Genomic DNA, 17908 nt, shown 5'->3' with positions numbered 1-17908 from the left:
GAACTCTCATGGGACGGCTGAAAGGATAGGTGTGGCCATGTTTTTCCTAAATAGCAAAGACTCACCCTCCTGAAATACTGGGAGAAGGCTGCATTGAAGACAGAGGTCAGAAAACACATTCCCTGGAAAACACCGAGTATGCGGCATTGGAAGACACCGCGCATGCACGCACACCCTATGTCCTCAGTCTCCATCAGGAAACAAAGGCAGGCAAAAGGGTGTTCTTTCCATTATTCACCTCATCCTTTCTACTCCTCTTTCATATACCTGAAGTTCATATACCCAGCTTTTAGGTAATGAAATCCCACCTCTCACTCTCAGTTCTCGCGGGGGGTGGGGTGGGTTCGGGGGTGGCGGGGCAGTGGGGAGGAAGGACACTCGGGCCCGTCCTCGGTGAAAGGGCTTTTTTGTGCAGAGGGCGCCCCCTGGTGGCTCTCAGACTGTGCCAAGAAGAGGAAGCAGAAAGAGGCATCTCTTAGTCACAAGGCGTCCAAATTTATCCAGCCTTTGGAATGTGCCAAATCATGTTCTAACACTTTATTTACGTTATCTGACTGAATCCGCAAAGCATCCCTTTGAGAGCTCCACAGTTCAGGACACAAAGAGCTCTCTGAGGGCGGGAGTAGCTGGGAAGGCCTTCTGGAGGAGGGGAGGTCCTTGAACTGGGTAGTGAAGGAGGTGGGATTTGGGGCTTGTAAAGGGGAAGCAGCATCAGAGGGGAAGAGCGGAGAATAATGAGATTCCTTGAAGGGCGAAGGAATTTCTGCTCATGTGCATCCAATTTAGCTTGAAACCTACTCTGTGTCAGCAGTCTGTTCCACCCCTGGAGGAGCTCATGATTTGGTAATGGGAGGGCAACAATGGTGGTGGGGGTAACCAATAAGGCTATCATAATACTTAGCATCTGAGGAGTCCACGGAGACCCAGGGGAGCATGGAGAATGGGGAAGGTTTCTGAGAAGGGAGCATAGCAGGATCAGTGACCTGGAGGCTATTCCACTAGGCCAAGTGGAGTTTTAATTCACTGGTCCACTGGAAGGCAGAGGCCAGTGGGCATGGTGTGGGAGGCTGAGGCATCTCCACCCCCACATTACCTCACAAATCCTGCCATTCTGTTTGGGCTGAGGCCTCCCGAGGGTTGTGCCCAGGAATGCTGACTTGGAGTCTCTCCTTCCCTTTTCACTTCCCGGCTATTCAGAGAGAGATGATACTTGAGATCCCTGGGATCCATGAGGGGGTCCCCTGGAGACAAGGGAGTGGCAGGGGGGTGGAGACTTTCTCTCCTGGGCCCCTCTGTCACCCAGAGGCGAGACGTTTGGCACTGTGTCTCATGCAGAGAGCCCTGGGTCTGACTTTTACACTTTCTAGCTGACTGACCTTAGGCAAATCACATAGGTTCTCCAACTGACCCTCAATTCACCTGTTTTATAAAGGAGGTTAATACTTATCCATATCCAGGTGTTTGTTCTGAGGCTCAAACAAGATCAGGTACAGGGAAGTCTTTGTACAAAAAGCCTTTTTGAGGACTATCGCTATGAAAGCCATCAAGCTAGAGCAAACCTTTTCCATGAGCCACTCTTGTGAGTTTGGGGACTCTTGGGAAGCAGAGATGATCTGAAATGCTGGAGATAAGAGGGAGGGATGTTGATTTTCCTGAGGCAGGAGAAGGTGGGTCCCACAACCACAGCTGGTGGAGCTGACACCAAGACCCAGCCAGTTCTAAAAGAAAACTACTGCTTGATGTGATGAGAAGCTGAGGAAAATGAGGCCCTCCATGGGCCAGGAGACAGTGGGTGCAAGGCAGGCCGGGTGTCTTCTCCTTCCCTGGGGCGGAGGGGCGGGGTTGCACTCTTCCTGAGATTTTTGTGAGGCCTTTGCTTGCACTTTTTATGTCCCTGGGCCCAGGACACATAGGCTACCTGATTCTACAGTGAGTGGATACAAAGTTCATTAGTCGAACAAATGGGACCTAATTAAACTTGAAAGCTTTTGCACAGCAAACCATAAACAAGATGAAAAGACAACCCTCCGAATTGGAGAAAATATTTGCAAGTGAAGCAACTGACAAGGGATTAATCTCCAAAATATGCAAACAGCTCATGCAGCTCAATATCAAAAACAAATAACCCTATAAAACAATGGGTGGAAGATGTGAATAGATATTTCTCCAAAGAAGACATCCACATGGCCAAAAACACACAGGACAAGATGCTCAACATCACTAATTCAGTTCAGTTCAGTTCAGTTCAGTCGCTCAGTCGTGTCCGATTCTTTGCGACCCCATGAATCGCAGCACGCCAGGCCTCCCTGTCCATCACCAGCTCCCGGAGTTCACTCAGACTCAAGTCCGTCGAGTCAGTGATGCCATCCAGCCATCTCATCCTCTGTCTTCCCCTCCTCCTCCTGCCCCCAATCCCTCCCAGCATCAGAGTCTTTTCCATTAGAGAAATGCAAATCAAAACTACCATGAGGTATCACCTCACAGCGGTCAGAATGGGCATCACCAAAAAATCTACAGAACAAATAAGTGCTGGAGAGAGTATGAAGACAGGGGAACCCTCCTATACTGTTGGTGGAAATGTAAATTGGTACCACCATTATGGAGAACAGTATGGAGGTTCCTCAAAAACCTGAAAACAGAACTCCCACATGAGCCAGCAATCCCACTCCTGGGCCTATACCTGGAGAAAACCATAATTCGAAAAGACACATGGAGGGGACTTCCCTGGTGGTCCATCCCCCAGTGCAGAGGACATGGATCCCATCCCTGCTTGGGGAAGATTCCACAGGCCACAGAGCAAATAAGCTGCAGATACTGAGAGCACACTCTAGAGCCCGTGCTCCTCAACAAGAGAAGCCGCTACAGTGAGAAGCCCGTGCACTACAAGAAGGAGGAGGCCCTGCTCCCTGGAGCAAGAGAAAGTCCACCCAAAAATAAATAAATAAAAATTTAAAAAAATAGACATGAGCCCCAGTGTTCACTGCAGCACTGTTTACAATAGCCAGGATTTGGAAGCAACCTATATGTCTATCCGGAGAAGGAAGGAAATGGCAACCCACTCCAGTACTCTTGCCTGGAAAATCCCACAGACGGAGGAGCCTGGTAGGCTCCAGTCCATGGGGTCGCAAAGAGTCGGACACGACTGAGCGGCTTCACCTCACTTATATGGCTATCAGCAGAGGAATGGATGAAGAGGATGCGGTACAACAATGGAATGTTGAGGGCTTCCCCAGTAAGCCCCCAGATGGTAAAGAATCTGCCTGCAATGCAGGAGACCTGGATGTGGTACCTATATCCAATGGACTATTACTCAGCCATAAAAAGGAATGAAGTTATGCCATTTGCAGAGACATGGAAGGATCTAGAGACTGTCATACTGAGTGAAGTAAGTCAGAAAGAGAAAAACAAATATTGTTTAATATCACTTATATGTGGAATCTAGAGAAATGATACAGAGGAACTTATCTGCAAAGCAGAAATAGAGACACAGCTACAGAGAGCAGATTTATGGATACCAAAGCGGGAAAAGGAGGCGGGGATGAATTGGGAGATTGGGATTGACATACACACACTACTATCTCCTATGTAGTCATCAAACTAGATGACTACCGAGAGCCTGCTGTATAGCGCAGGGAACCCTATTCAGTGCTCTGCGGTGACCTAAAAGAGAAGGAAGTCCCAAAAGGAGGGTTATGTATATCTGAAACATGTATAGCTGGTTCACTTTGCTGTACAGCAGAAACTAACACAATATTGCGAAGCAACTATACTCCAATAAAAAGTAATTCAAGGAACTTCTGTGGTGGTTCAGTGGCTAAGACTCCAAAATGCTAATGCAGGGGTCCCGAGTTCGATCCCTGGTCAGGGAACTAGATCCCAGATGCCTCAACTAAGACCTGGCACAGCCAAATAAATAAATAGATATTTTAAAAAATAATAATTTAACATAAATAAATTTAAACAAGCAAACAAACAAAACACGCAGTTCAGTAGCCATTCCCAGAGACATCTATGACAAAGCCGAGGGCTCCCTGGGCCCTCAGGGTTCTGTCCTTGGTCCTGAAGATCACAAACTTTTAATAAAGACGGATGAAATCACAGAAACCTATTGGTTAAATCTACATATTAGTCTACATATTATTCAGGAAATGGGAGTTAGGCTTTGACAGAACAGGAGAAACAATGAACCAGGTGAATTTTAATTAGGATAAATGTAAAATCTGATTTAGATTTCAAAAAAATCAACAGCATAAGGAAAGAGTAAAGTCTATCTCGTAAAGAAAACCTGGGGATTTTAGCAGACCACAACCTCATCGTGAACCGAGGGCCATGATGAAGCTACCTAAAAAAGTAGAAAGGATACAAGTGATTAACAGATGTAAGGAATCCAGATCAGGAGTGGTGACACTCCTTTTGCCCCCCACTTCTGGAATATTGTTCTGGACACAGTATTTTAAGAGGGAATTTGGCAGGTTGGAATTGATCCCAGAGGAAGATGAGCAGTTAGTAAGCCAGCTTGGAATACGGTTTGATGAAGATTTTCTCTTTTTTTTTAATTAGGTCTTAGTTGGGGCACGTAGGATCTTCAGTCTTCGTAGAAGCATGTAGGATCTTTTAGTTTCAGCATGTGGAATCCAGTTCCTTGACCAGGGATTGAACCTGGGTCCCCCTTCATTGGGAGCTCAGAGTCTTGGCCATTGGACCACCAGGGAAGTCCCCGATGAAGACATTCTGAATCTACTCATGTCTCAGGGTTGAAGGTGCGTTCTCAGACTAAAACATAACAGGCTCTGTGCGCCATACATATCCTAATGAAAGCTGGCAGACCCATATGGAAGGGCATACCCTTGTCCCAGTCTCCAGGAGAGACAGACAGAGGGCAAAGAGGCTGGATGCAGCAGGACGGGAGTGCAGGGTGGCCAGCCCTGGAGAGCAGGTGTGGGTTCCCCTCTTCTGCTCCGAGGGGAAAGGCGACACCCACCCAGGCAAGTCAGTGAGGCCTTTCAAGGGGATGACTCCTCAGGACTGAGTATCCCACTAGAAGCACACTTGGGTCCCACTTCTGGGGAGCTGTCTTCTAGGGCAGGGGCCTGGTTCATCTGCTCCCTGGGCCTTGCTGAGTAAAAGACACAGATGCTGAAGAGAGGTGGCTAGGAATAGAGGGGACCACCAAGAGGGACAGGTGAGGTTCTGTGTGCCTAGAGGACTCTGTAAGAAGCTCTCCAATGGGCAGCAGGCTGTGGGAATCACCACTCCCAAGGGAACCTGAGGGAGTCTGGCTGTAGCACTGGATAAGTGCCAGTCACTCCCGTCTCTTGCCCCCTCCTTCAGAGAAGGAGGTCTCAGAAGGGGGCCTGCCAAAGTGTCCTTAAGGGACAAGAGAGAGACACACAACAGAGTGTCATTTCCGGCAGTGGTCAGAAAGATCGAAAGCTGCTCATTCTGTTAACTCCCCTGCCTCCCACTTCTTTGTTTTTAATGCAGAGGCTAAGGCAGGGGTGGGAAGTCACCCATTTTTTTCTTTTTTTGGCCATGCAGCATGTGGGATCTTAGTTCCCACCCAGAGATGGAATCTGTACCCGCTGCATTGTACGCGTGGAGTCTCAACCGCTGGACTGCCAGAGAAGTCCCGAGAAGTCACTCTTGCCTCGCTCCTAACTTGGCCCCTCCTTTTTATCTCCCTATCCCCCTTCTCTCTTCCAGGACTAGATGGGTCCTGCTGGACATGTGTGGCAGGCGTAACATCAGCAAGGAGTCATAAGTCTTTTGGCAACAAGAGATGGGAAGAAGGAAGTGGAGCAGGATGGAGACCAGATGGTAAGAGAGACGACAACTTTGGGAAGCTCTGTACCAAGAGATCTGGAGAACTAGAGAGGGAAAGACAGCTGGTGCTGAAGAAGTGATCGACAGAGCAGAGAGCTAGCCCAGGGCCCCTCGGGGGAAGTCTGGCTTTGGCCTGAGAGCCTTGGGTCCTGTCTGGACCCTGCCTTTCCATCCTGCTCTTCCCCATCACATGAGGGAGGCTTAGAGCTGGAGCTGGAGCTGGGAGACAGAAATGTTTCTTCTCTCTTCATTTTCTCCTTTCCCAGCTGGAGGGGTGATGGGGCTGGCGTGGCTCTGCACCCTTCTCCTTTCGCTAAGTCTCCAAACAGTCCAGATGGCCTCCGCATCCTCCATGCTGGGGGAGGGACCGAGGGACTGCAAGCAGGATGGGAAAAGCATTGCACAAAGAACCTTATCTCTCGTGTGGTCCTGGCACAAAAATAGAAATAGAGATCAGTGGAACATGATGGAAAGCCCAGGGATAAACCCACACACCCATGTTCACCTAATCTATGACAAGGGTAAGGTGGTACCATACCGGATGGAAGGGGCATCATCAAAACATCTACAGACAATAAATGCTGGAGCGAGTGTGGAGAAAAGGGAACCCTCTTACACTGTTGGTGGGAATGTAAGTTGATACAGCCACTATGAAGAACATAACCGAGTTTCCTCAAAAAACTAAAAACAGAACTCCCACATGAGCCAACAATCCCACTCCTGGGCATATACCTGGAGAAAACCACAGTTCAAAAACACATGTAGGGAACTTCCCTTGTGGTCGCGTGGCTAAGACTTCCCCTGCTCCCAGTGCAGGGGGCCTGGGTTTGATTCCCGGTTGGGGAACTAAGATCCCACGTGCTATAACTAAGGCCAAATACAGAAATATTTTTCCAAGACACATGCACCCCAGTGTTTATTGCAGCACTATTTATAGGAGCCAAGACAAGGAAGCAACCTAAATGTCCGTTAACAGAGGAATGGATAAAGAAGATGTGGTCCGTATATACGATGGAATACCACTTAGTCACGAAAAGGGACAAAATAGTGCCATTTGCTGAGACATGGATGGGCCTAGAGACTGTCATACAGATGAAGTCGGAAAGAGAAAAGCAAATATCATCTAATAACACGTGGAGTCTAGAAACATGGTACAGATGAACTTACTTGAAAAGCAGAAATTAGAGACACAGATGTAGAGAACAAACATGAATATCCAGGCGGGAAGCGAAGGTGGGATGGATTCAGAGGTTGGGACGGACATACACACACTTCGCCGTCATTCGCTAAGTCGTGTCTGACTCTGCTGCGACTCCAAGGACTGTAACACGCCGGACTCCTCTGTCCACAGGACTTCCCAGGCAAGAATACTAGCCTAGGGTGCTATTTCCTTCTCTAGGGGAGATACATAATACGTAAAATGGGCTTCCCAGGTGGCACAGTGGTAAAGAATCCACCTGCCAATGCAGGAGATCTGGGTTCAATCCCTGGTTGGGGAGGATCCCCTGGAGGAAGAAATGACAACCCACTCCAGTATTCTTGCCTGGAAAATTCCATACACAGAGGAGCCTGGCGGGCTACAGTCCATGGGATCGCAATGAGTCTAACACGACTGAGCGCGCGCGCGTGCACACACACACGCACGTATAAGATGGGAACTAATGAGAGCCTAGCGTACCGCGCAGGGAACTCTACTCAATGTTATGTGGTGACCTAAAAGGGAAAGAAATCTAACCATGAGAGGATATAGGGATATGTACGACGGATTCACTTTGTTGTGTAGCAGAAACTAACACAACATTGTAAAGCAAGTATGCGCCAATAAAAATTTAAAAAATAAAATGGAGCGAAAAAAAAAGTCTTGTCTCTCTATGCAACCTTGGACTAGTCAATTCACGTCTTTGGGTCTTGGTTTCCATATTAATTTATTCAAATAATATTTCTAAAGCACATATTGTGTGCCAGGTGCACCAGAGGCACTGAATAAATATTATGAAGGGATTTTAAAAATGACTATGGGGAGCCTCATCCTCAGGGAGCCAATAGGCATGTTGGAAGACAGGTGGAAACTGTAGAATGCAATTGGGCAGAGAGGCTTGATTTGGAACTGGTTCCAAATCGGGAAAGGAGTACGTCAAGACTGTATATTGTCACCCTGCTTATTTAACTTATATGCAGAATACATCATGAGAAACGCTGGCCTGGAAGAAACACAAGCTGGAATCAAGGTTGCTGGGAGAAATATGAATAACCTCAGATATGCAGAAGACACCACCCTTATGGCAGAAAGCGAAGAACTAAAGAGCCTCTTGATGAAAGTGAAAGAGGAGAGTAAAAAAATTGGCTTAAAGCTCAACATTCAGAAAACTAAGATCATGGCATCAGGTCCCATCACTTCATGGCAAATAGATGGGGAAACAGTGGAAACAGTGACAGACTTTATTGTGGGGGGCTCCAAAATCACTGCAGATGGTGACTGCAGCCATGAAATTAAAAGATGCTTGCTCCTTGGAAGAAAAGTTATGACCAACCTAGACAGCATATTCAAAAGCAGAGACATTACTTTGCCAACAAAGGTCCGTCTAGTCAAAGCTATGTTTTTTCCAATAGTCATGTATGGATATGAGAGCTGGACTATAAAGAAAGCTGGAGTGCCGAAGAATTGATGCTTTTGAACTGTGGTGTTGGAGAAGACTCTAGAGAGTCCCTTGGACTGCAAGGAGATCCAACCAGTCCATCCTAAAGGAAATCAATTCTAAATATTCACTGGAAGGACTGATGCTGAAACTGAAACTCCAGTACTTTGGCCACCTGATGAGAAGAACTGACTCATTTGAAAAGACCTTGATGCTGGGAAAGATTGAGGGCAGGAAGAGAAGGGGATGACGAAGGATGAGATGGCTGGATGGCATCACTGACTCAATGGGCATGAGTTTGAGTGAACTCCAGGAGTTGGTGATGGACAGGGAGGCCTGGCATACTGAAGTCCATGGGATCGCAAAGAGTCGGACATGACTGAGTGGCTGAACTGACTGACTGACTGAAGTGATGAACTGGGGGGAGGGGGCAAAGGAAGTTGCAGCAGGTTTAAGTTTGGGCCTTGGTCCTCCAGGCAGCAAGCAGCCTTGAAAAGGTTTTAAACTTAACCTATGGTAACCTGACCAGCTCTGCATCTTAGAAAGATAGAATTCAGGTGGGGTGGAAAGGAGACAGTCATGACCTAATGGCTGATGGGGAGGCAATTGCCACCTCAGAGGTGATGAGACTGGAACCTAGGGGTGGAGAGGAGGGAAGAGTATGAGGATACTTAGGGTGCATCCATTCCAGGAAGAGTTAGATGTGAGAGGAAGGAGGGCAGGGAAGATTCCCATACACGTGGCGTGGCGCTAGGGCAGCGAGGGATGGTGGCCCAGGGAGAGGTGCTTAATGTGCAGGGCTGGGGATCACATTTAGAAAGAGGATGCCTGAATGGAGTGGATAAGGGGAACTGTGGGCATGGACTAGGTCATTCAGGGAGGGAAGATAGAGGGCAGAATAATGAGCTGTTCCCTTCTGACTCTCTGGGTCTGTGGTTTGATGAGCAACTTGCTAAGAAGCAGTCGCCTGACTCGGGCTCAGCTCGGGTGTCCACCCCCGCAAAATATTAAAAGGGGCTGCAGTGGGGCACAGCCACCAGGGGGCGCTATTGCCTCAAGAAAAGCTACATTCCCTGGAGAAATCCTGAGCGCGCGCGCAAGATTTCTTTTTAAAATTATATCTGGGTAGTGAGGCCGGTTGGAGAAGGAAATGGCAACCCACTCCAGTATTCTTGCCTGGAGAATCCTAGGGACAGGGGAGCCTGGTGGGCTGCCGTCTATGGGGTCGCACAGAGTCGGCCACGATTGAAGCGACTTAGCAGCAGCAGCAGCAGCAGTGAGGCCGGTAATATTATCATTGTCATTCATGATTTCCTACAAAGGAAACAACCCAGAGAACATAAGTAACCTATCCAAGACCACACGAATAGAAATTGAACTCAGAGTTCTGACTCAGCCTGTACCTCCCTATGGGGAAAAAGGTGATGATGCGGGCAGAGCAGTGGGGTGAGGGGTGCACCATGGGGTCAGAGGATGAATCAGAGAGGACCACGTGGGGAAGACTAATTTTTTTTTTCACAGACAAGTTTGTGTGTTTCCTGCGATCCTATGGACCCACCAGGCTCCTCTGTCCATGGGATTTTCTAGGCAAGAACACTAGAGTGGGTAGCCATTCCCTCCTCCAGGGAGCTTCCCAACTCAGGGATTGAACCTGGGTCTTCTGCATTGCAGGCGAATTCTTTACCATCTGAGCTACCAGGGAAGCCCCCAGGTTCTCGTTAGCTATCTATTTTAAACGTAGTGTCAACAGTGTTGTCAACTTTTAAAAAATGCACTACAGGAGAGTTTCGAGTTAAGTTTTATTGGAGGCAAAATGAGGACTGCAGCCTGGGAGAGAGCACCTCAGATTAGCTCTGAGAAATGGCTCCAGTGAGGCAGAGAGGGAAATGTCAGTACATGTGTGATTCTGGTGAAGAAGGAATACATGTCACCAAGCACGTATTTTTCCAGAAGGTTTCTGCTAGTCTTGGGAAGCTTTGCTAGTCATGAGGAATAGTCATCAACATGAAGGACTTTCGTGCTTTTCTAGATATGGGGAGATACAAGAATTGGGCTCATAAAACGCCTCCTGAAAATATCTAACTATTTGAAGACCTGTCGTGCCAATTTTCCCCCCTGAGTGCTCTCTACCCTGAACTCGTTCCAGGGGTGTTGAAGGTGAAGGTCAGCAGTGCAGGAGCACGTGAATTAATCCTTGTCGAGGTATATGGCAAGTGCCAGTTTGTAGTTGACAGGGTATGTATGTCAACCCCAATCCCCCAATTCATCCCATCTCCCTCTTTCCCCCTTGGCATCCGTTTGTTTGTTCTCTGTGTCTGTCTCTATTTCTGCTTTGTAAATAAGGTCGTCTACACCAATTTATTTTCATATTCCACATATATGCGTTAACATATGGCACTTGTTTTTCTCTTTTTAAAATATCGCTTACCTGTCAGTTGCGCCGGGTCCTCATTGCTGCAGAGGGCTTTGTCTAGTTGGCAGTCCAGAGCTGCTCTTCGCTGTGGCGCACAGGCCTTTCACCATGGCGGCTTCTCCTTGCCCAGTGCAGGCCACAGGCTCTGGGCGATGGGCTTCAGTGGGAGCAGTGCATGGGCTCGGTGGTCGTGGCACACGGGCCTAGCTGCTCCACGGCATGTGGAGTCTTTTCAGACCAGAGATGGAACCTGCGTCCCCTGCACTGGCAGACGGATTCTTATCCACGGTACCACCAGGGAAGTCCTGTTTTTCTCTTTCTGACTTACGTCACTCTGTGTCTCTAGGTCCACCCACGTCTCTACAAATGACCAAATTTCGTTCCTTTTTATGGCTGAGTAATATTCCGGGGTGTGTGTGTGTGTGTGTGTGCGCACGCGCATACGCCATATCTTCTTTATCCTTTCCTCTGCTGATGGACACTCAGGCTGTCTCCATGTCCTGGCTGTGTGTTAAATGGAAGTCTTTCATCTCTACCATCCCTCACGCTTCTTCTGGCATCTCACTCAGAACCACCTTGGGCCACATGGAGCTGGGAGATGATTAACTTTAGACTCAAACCTCTCTCCCCTGGTTAAAATCATCCAGTCTTCACCCTACGACAACCCACCTACCCTATTTGAGAAGTGGACAGAGAAAGCCATCTGGGCCTGGACTGGAGCTGGAATTGGGGGCCAGGGTTGGGACCGAGCTGGAGTCCCAGAACAGACACGGAAGGTGCCATCTGTGTTTGGCGGTACCCGATGCCCTGCCTGCACTAAGGTCCCCTCCAGTGTTTGCTGACTGATTGTCTAAACCCACGTTGGTCTGGCCACATTCCATAGCTGAGTTTGGCTCTGGGCACCCCTCTGGAGAGGGGCACAGACACTCCATAATGCACCCACCGAGTGGCAAGACTGCTAACAGCACAGGCTTTGTGGACTTCCCTAGTGGTTCAGTGGTTAGGAATCCACCCCGCAGTGCAGGGGACCCCGGTTGGATCCTTGGTCAGGGAACAATGATCCCACATGTCCCCGAGCAACTAAACCCACTTGCCAGAAGCAAAGAGTGTGTGGGCTTCAGTAAACACAGCACAAGGGTCAGGGTTAAGGCTAGGGCTAGGGTCAGGCACCACCACTAGCAAATCCATGCACTGTAACGAAAGATTCCATGTTCTGTAACTAAGGCCCAATGCAGACAAATTAATTAGTTAATGGTAAAAAAGAGTGCAGGCTCTGGTGGCAGACTTGAGTCCTGAAGAGACACTTAACCTCTGGTTCTCAGCTTCCTCATCTGTAAAATGGGGGCGATAATAACCCACCCTACCTGAGCACAGAGAGGTCACCCCTCAGTCTGTCCAAGCACCTGATCCTCAACAGGCGTTCAGTGTATGTTTGTGGAATGAATGAATGAGTGAATAAGCTGAGGGGTGTTGGGTTGTTACCCCCCCATGCTGCTGCAAACATTCTTTGCTGGGTCTTCTGGTGTGCTTGTGCGTCCTGCTCTCTTGGGGGCCAACTGGAAGGAAATCGCTGCTGGGAGAGAAGGCACGTCTTCACTTCCACTGGACACTGTCACATCAGTGGATTTTCATTTTGTTTTGTTTTGGTAGTGAGGCTTGTCTGATCCAGACTAAGCACGGAGTGTTAACCCCGGACCACCAGGGAATTCCTGCCACACCATTTTTTACAGTGGGCATACTAGCTTACTCTCCATCCACAGTGCACATAATTCCCATTGCTCCACGTTGTCTTGGTACTATCAGGTTTTTAAATTTTCCACAGTTGTGAGATGTGTTCATTCAGTGCAACTGTGAAAACACATAAACGTGGATGAACCTCACAAACATCTTGTTAAGAGAAAAAAAGCAAGCAAGCTGCAGTAAAATCCGCACAGTAAACCATGTGTTATTTAGAGATATGCACATATGTAGTAAAAATATTTTTGAAAGGCAAAATAATGGTTTGAATAAAAAAGGAGAGGATAGTGGTTCCCTCTGGGGAGGAGGGAGGAGATGTAAGGGGAATGGAGAGGTACGCCTCTGTGCATAAGGTAATCCTTTATTGATGGAGTGCGTGAGGGGCTGAGGGGCTCTTGGGTAAAAGGGCCCAGACTTTTCTTAGGGGGCCCAGAAATGAGAACCAGACCTGATGGGTAGAAGCTATGGGCCCAGATGCCAGCCCAGACAAAGGAGGTGACCACAGGACTTGTTTCTGTCCTGGAGGAAGTTGCCACCAGATGGAGTGTGAGCCCCGTTATTGGGGGGCAGGACACTCTAGGGTGATCCATTCTGGGCTCTGTCCTAGAGGACCTTGGTGGCTTCTTCAACCCCGGGGATTCCAACACTTGAAGAATGAAAAACAGTCTGTCTAGACCCCAGCCCCCCTCCATGTCCTCTCTGGAAAGCTGCAGTTCCAGCCAGGAACAACTGCCAGTGGGTTTTGTGTTTTTTTTCCTGGGTGTGCTGAGCAGCTTGTGGGATCTCAGTTCCCCAACCAGGGACTGAGCTAGGGTTGTGGCAGTGAAAACGCCAAGTCCTAACCACTGGACCACCAGGGAACTCCCTGCCAGAGTTCAGTTCTTTGAGCCAAAGCAAGAGGCCTGAAAGTTAATCCCAGGAAGAACTTTTCTGCCTTGTGGGATCAAGAAGAAATGAAGTGGGGTAAGGGAGAGGAAGAAGCAGTGGGCTCTTGGCCACCGGCCCCTCACCTGGTCAAGTAGAAGAGGGGTCCAAGGGCCGAGGCTGCGGCCAAGGAGTGACTCCTGGCCAGAGCCTCCTTGCCAGGGCTTTCTGAGGCCTGGCTGCAGCCTCCTGAGGGCGCGCTGGGTGTGATGTCTCAAGAAGCCACTAGGTGGAGCCAGGACCCCAGGACACCTCCCACTTCATCTATGGGGTTTGGGGGTCAATTTGTCTTCCTGCTGGGAGTCTAGGGTGGGGAGACCCACTAAGAGGGGCTGTCAGGGGAAAGGCATTTATCAAGTCTGAGGAGACTGGATAAATGGTGGGAGAAGGAGGGAATCTGGAGGAGGTGTCGGTCTGTCTCGGGCAGCTGCGGGGAGGGGAGGTACATTTATCTTCCGAGCCCAGGGCGTTAAAAATAACCAGGGCCCCTGAGTAATCCAAGCTCTCCAGGCTTCTGTGGCAGAGTAGAAGCCGTCAGTGGGGACTAGAAAGCCCAGCAACGAGGAAGCAGAGGATGGAACCAGAAAGGTCTCGTCTCACCCCCGCCCTCTAGCGTGGGGCTACGGGGCGGAGGGGGCGGGCAGGGACTGGGCAGGCTGGTGCCCCTTGGGCTGGCTAGAGGGAGCAGGGAGGGAAGGAGGAGGGGAGCGGGGAGCCAGGCAGGAACAATGCTGGCACGCAGCCAGGAGCTGGAGTCGGGGACTGAGGAGAGAGGAGGAAGGGAAAAGGATCAGGGTGGAGAAGAGAGAAGAGAGAGGTGGAGAAAGTGTGCCCATGGGGGAGTGCCCACACTGCTCCTCTTGCCAGTCCCTGAGCCCGCTTGAGGGAAGGAGCCTGTCCTCTGGATTCCAGCTGCCAGGGAGGAGTCGGAGCTACAGCAGGAGGCACTCCAGTTAGCCTCTAGGAAGGACTTCCCTGGAGGAATGGGGGCAAGAGAAGGAGTGAGCCAAAGTGGATTGTGGGAGGGGGGACTCCCTCCTGTTCTGTTAAGTCCTGGGACTCAGCTGGGTTGTGACCCATGTTCTTGCCTTAACACAGGTTACTGGAAGGATGACCTCACCTTTCTGTTTCCTTGTCTGATTCCTGAGTCGGGGCTGTGACGACAGGACAATTGCAGGAAAGGTTTACTGAAAGATTTAGCTTCTAGACACAGCTTCGAGGAAAGGGGCTGGCGCTGAGACCCAGGCAGCCTGAGGATGGCAGAGGCTGGCTATGGGAAGAGAGCGCCCTCCCTTGCGACACCTTGTCCCACAGAGTTTGCTGTGGGGGTTCCATGCTGGCTGCGGAACTGAGGACAAGCAGCCAGAATGATGTGCTCGGCACCTACGGGAAGGTCTGAGAATATTTCCTTAGTGGATGAGAGGATGGTTGAAAATCCAGGACTGCATTGACCCTGCTCAGCACAGGGTCCGGCACATAGCTAATGCTCCGTAAATGTTTATCAAGGAAATAAATGCCACCCATCTTCCCAAGGCCAGGCCCGGGCCCTACCTTTGTCAGCATCTGCGGAAACAGTGATGATGCCCATGCCATAGTTGACCCAACAGGAAGACCATCTGGCCCTTGGGTCTCCTTACACTTTGGTGCAACCCCCTGGGTGGCATGAGATGTATCGGAGCTGGATGATCAGACCTCTGAGGAAACTCCAGTGTCCCACCCCAGAGCCCGGCCAAGGGAAGGAGACTCTCCCTCCCCGGGCAGCGCTAAGCTGAGCCCAGGAAGAATCCCCTCCCCTTAGGCTCCTGCTGAAACTTTAGCCCGTAATCCCCCACCTGAAGCTGATGGCCTGCCACACCTGTCCTGGCCTCGTAATCTTCAGCCCGGAAGGAGAGGAGAGGCCCAGCAAGGGGCAGAAGCTTGTCCCCCTCATGGGTGAGAGATGGAGGAGAGCCAAAGGGGAAGCGTAACACCTCTCCAGCCTGGAGCACCCGCGTCCCTGGCTGTGGAGAAAGAGGGTGTGGAGGGGTCGAGCTGACATCTGCGGGAATCAGGCCTCCCCCTCTGCCTGAGTGACCCCCCTGCGGGCCACACCACTTTCTGGTCCTCGGCTTCTTTTTGAACAAAGCAGAGGCGTGATCCCTGAAGGCCCTTCCTTCTGGGACTCTTCTCTGGTTCTTGAGCTCCCAGCTTCTAAGATTCCACCTCGGGGCGGCCGGAAGGGAGGGCTCACCGCCGAGGACCGCGCAGCTGTCGGGCCGCTCCAGCCTGAGTCACCAGCTTGAATCCCAGCCTGACCTGACCACACCTGCTCACCTCAAGGAGTGGGGGTGGGAGCTGAGACCTGGGTCCAGGCGCCCCCAGACCTCCCCAGATCCCCCCGATGGCTGCCACTACTGCCTTCTTCTCTTCCACTTCCCTGCAAGTGCCCTGGGGGAAGCTGGGAGAGTCTGGCCAACCCTGTGGAGGGCTGGGACAGGAGGAATAGGGTTTCTAGAGCGCTGGGTAGGGGCAGAGGTCAGGCAGACGTTTGATGAGGAGGCAGAAGAGTGGAGATGACCTTTTAAAGTCCCTTCCAGTTGGAGGAGTGGGGACAGGCGGCTCCAGGGGACGAGAAAAGGACGAGAATGTCAGGGAACATGAATGATGGCTCAAGAGGAGACCAGGGGCTGGGGTTAAGTAGGGTCAACCCTATCTCACCCTACCTCCTTTGGTGCCGGTGACCAGGCAAGGGGCTGAGCCTGCTGTCTGGGAGCTACTGCCACGGTCTAGTGGGGAGCGGGTGGGGCGTGGAGGAAGACGGGGGTAGAGACAAACCCCACCAGCCCAAACGGAACGGGGAATGTGGATGGCAGGAGAGGAAACCGAGGGCTCCTGGGAGACCCAAGGAAGAAGGCAAAGGAGGGACCCTGCCCCCTACAAGCTCCCACTCTGAGAACTTTTCTTTGAGTGGGTATGGGGCTGGGAAGGAAGGTGGGGCTGGACTGTGGGAGAGATGGTGAGGAAAGGGCCAGGCCGACCTCAGGTGGGCCTGGGATAGGGAGCTCTTAACAGCTCAGGCTAGCAGTGGGGGTGCTGTCAGCCGGCCAGGTTTCTGCCTCCACCTGGGAAGAGCCCAGCCCAGAGATCTTTATCCAGGGCAGGAACAGAACAGGTTTCTCGACTGACAGCGCCAAGGGGTACAAGGACAGGAAGAAGCCAAGAGGTCAGGAGGGCTGCGGCAGGTCTGAAGGAGAGGTGGGAAGACCTGACCCGGGGACCCTTGTCCTTCACTACAGCAGCCGTCAACCTCCAGACTCCTCCTGGTGCCTCAGTAGGCATCGCTTTTGCATCTTATTTGCACATGATGGAATCACTTTCTGGGTTTCCCTGGTGGCTCAGACGGTAAAGAATCTGCCTGCAATGCAGGAGACCCAGGTCTGATACCTGGCTCAGGGAGATTCTAGATGGGCCGAAGGACTTTCCCAGGTCCCCTGGCTGTCCGGCTACCCTGTCCCTCATCTTTCAGGTATGACTGGCCCAGCCAAGAGAAATACCTGGTTGGACTCCTCTCCCCCCGACCTTGCCACCCCAGTCTCTCCCTTTCTGCTGACACTTGAAGGGTCCTGAGGTCACTGTGGAGAGGGGTAAGTAGGGGAGCCCACAAGAGGGGGGGGGGACTCTGAAGGACTCTCCTCAGAGCCTGCTCCCTTTAATCCTCCGCCACAAAGGGCCTGGAGGCCCCAGTCCCATCCATCTGCGCCTGTGGTGGTCCTTATGCAGACCTTTGTTGGGACCTGGGGTCAGAGGCCCTGACCAGCATGCCTCCTCTCCTCTGACCCCCAGCCCTGGGGCCCTTTCTTCCCTCCTCTTCCCCTCCTTCTGAGTATCTCAGCCCTCTCCAGCCTAGATCTCCTCCTATCCCTGCCCGCTGCCTTCTCCTGTCTTCCCTCCCCTGGTCTCCTCCCTTCCCTCCCTCTCTCTCCCTCCCCCCTCCTCTCTGCTCCTCTCTCAAGGCTTCCTGTTGGTGACCCCACTTCGGCCAGTCCCTCCCATGTGGAGTAACTTGGCTCCTCCTGCCACACGTGGGCACAGAGCTGCCCTTAGGTTCTGGGGGCCTCAGCGGTACCCCGGGCCCTGGCTTCCCCAGAGCTTTCTCCTCTGTGGTCTCAGCTGTGCCCTGCCTCTCTTGGTTTTGAGGCCTTTCTAGGCCTTTCTCTCAGCTCCATGCTCCTGTTTCTTGGTGTGTGCGTGTGTGTCTGTGTGTGTGTGTACCTCAGTTTCCCTGAGATGTTGGCGTAGACTGTCTCGGTGCCCATCAGTGCCCCTGCGGGTTGAGCGCAGCGCCGACCCCAGGAGAGAATCACACACACACCCTCCCTTGTCTTTGCCTTCCTTT

The sequence above is a fragment of the Budorcas taxicolor genome, chromosome 3 (genome assembly GCF_023091745.1).
Source record: "Budorcas taxicolor isolate Tak-1 chromosome 3, Takin1.1, whole genome shotgun sequence".
NCBI classification, from domain to species: Eukaryota; Metazoa; Chordata; class Mammalia; order Artiodactyla; family Bovidae; genus Budorcas; species Budorcas taxicolor.
Note: the sequence above shows the minus strand (reverse complement) of the source record.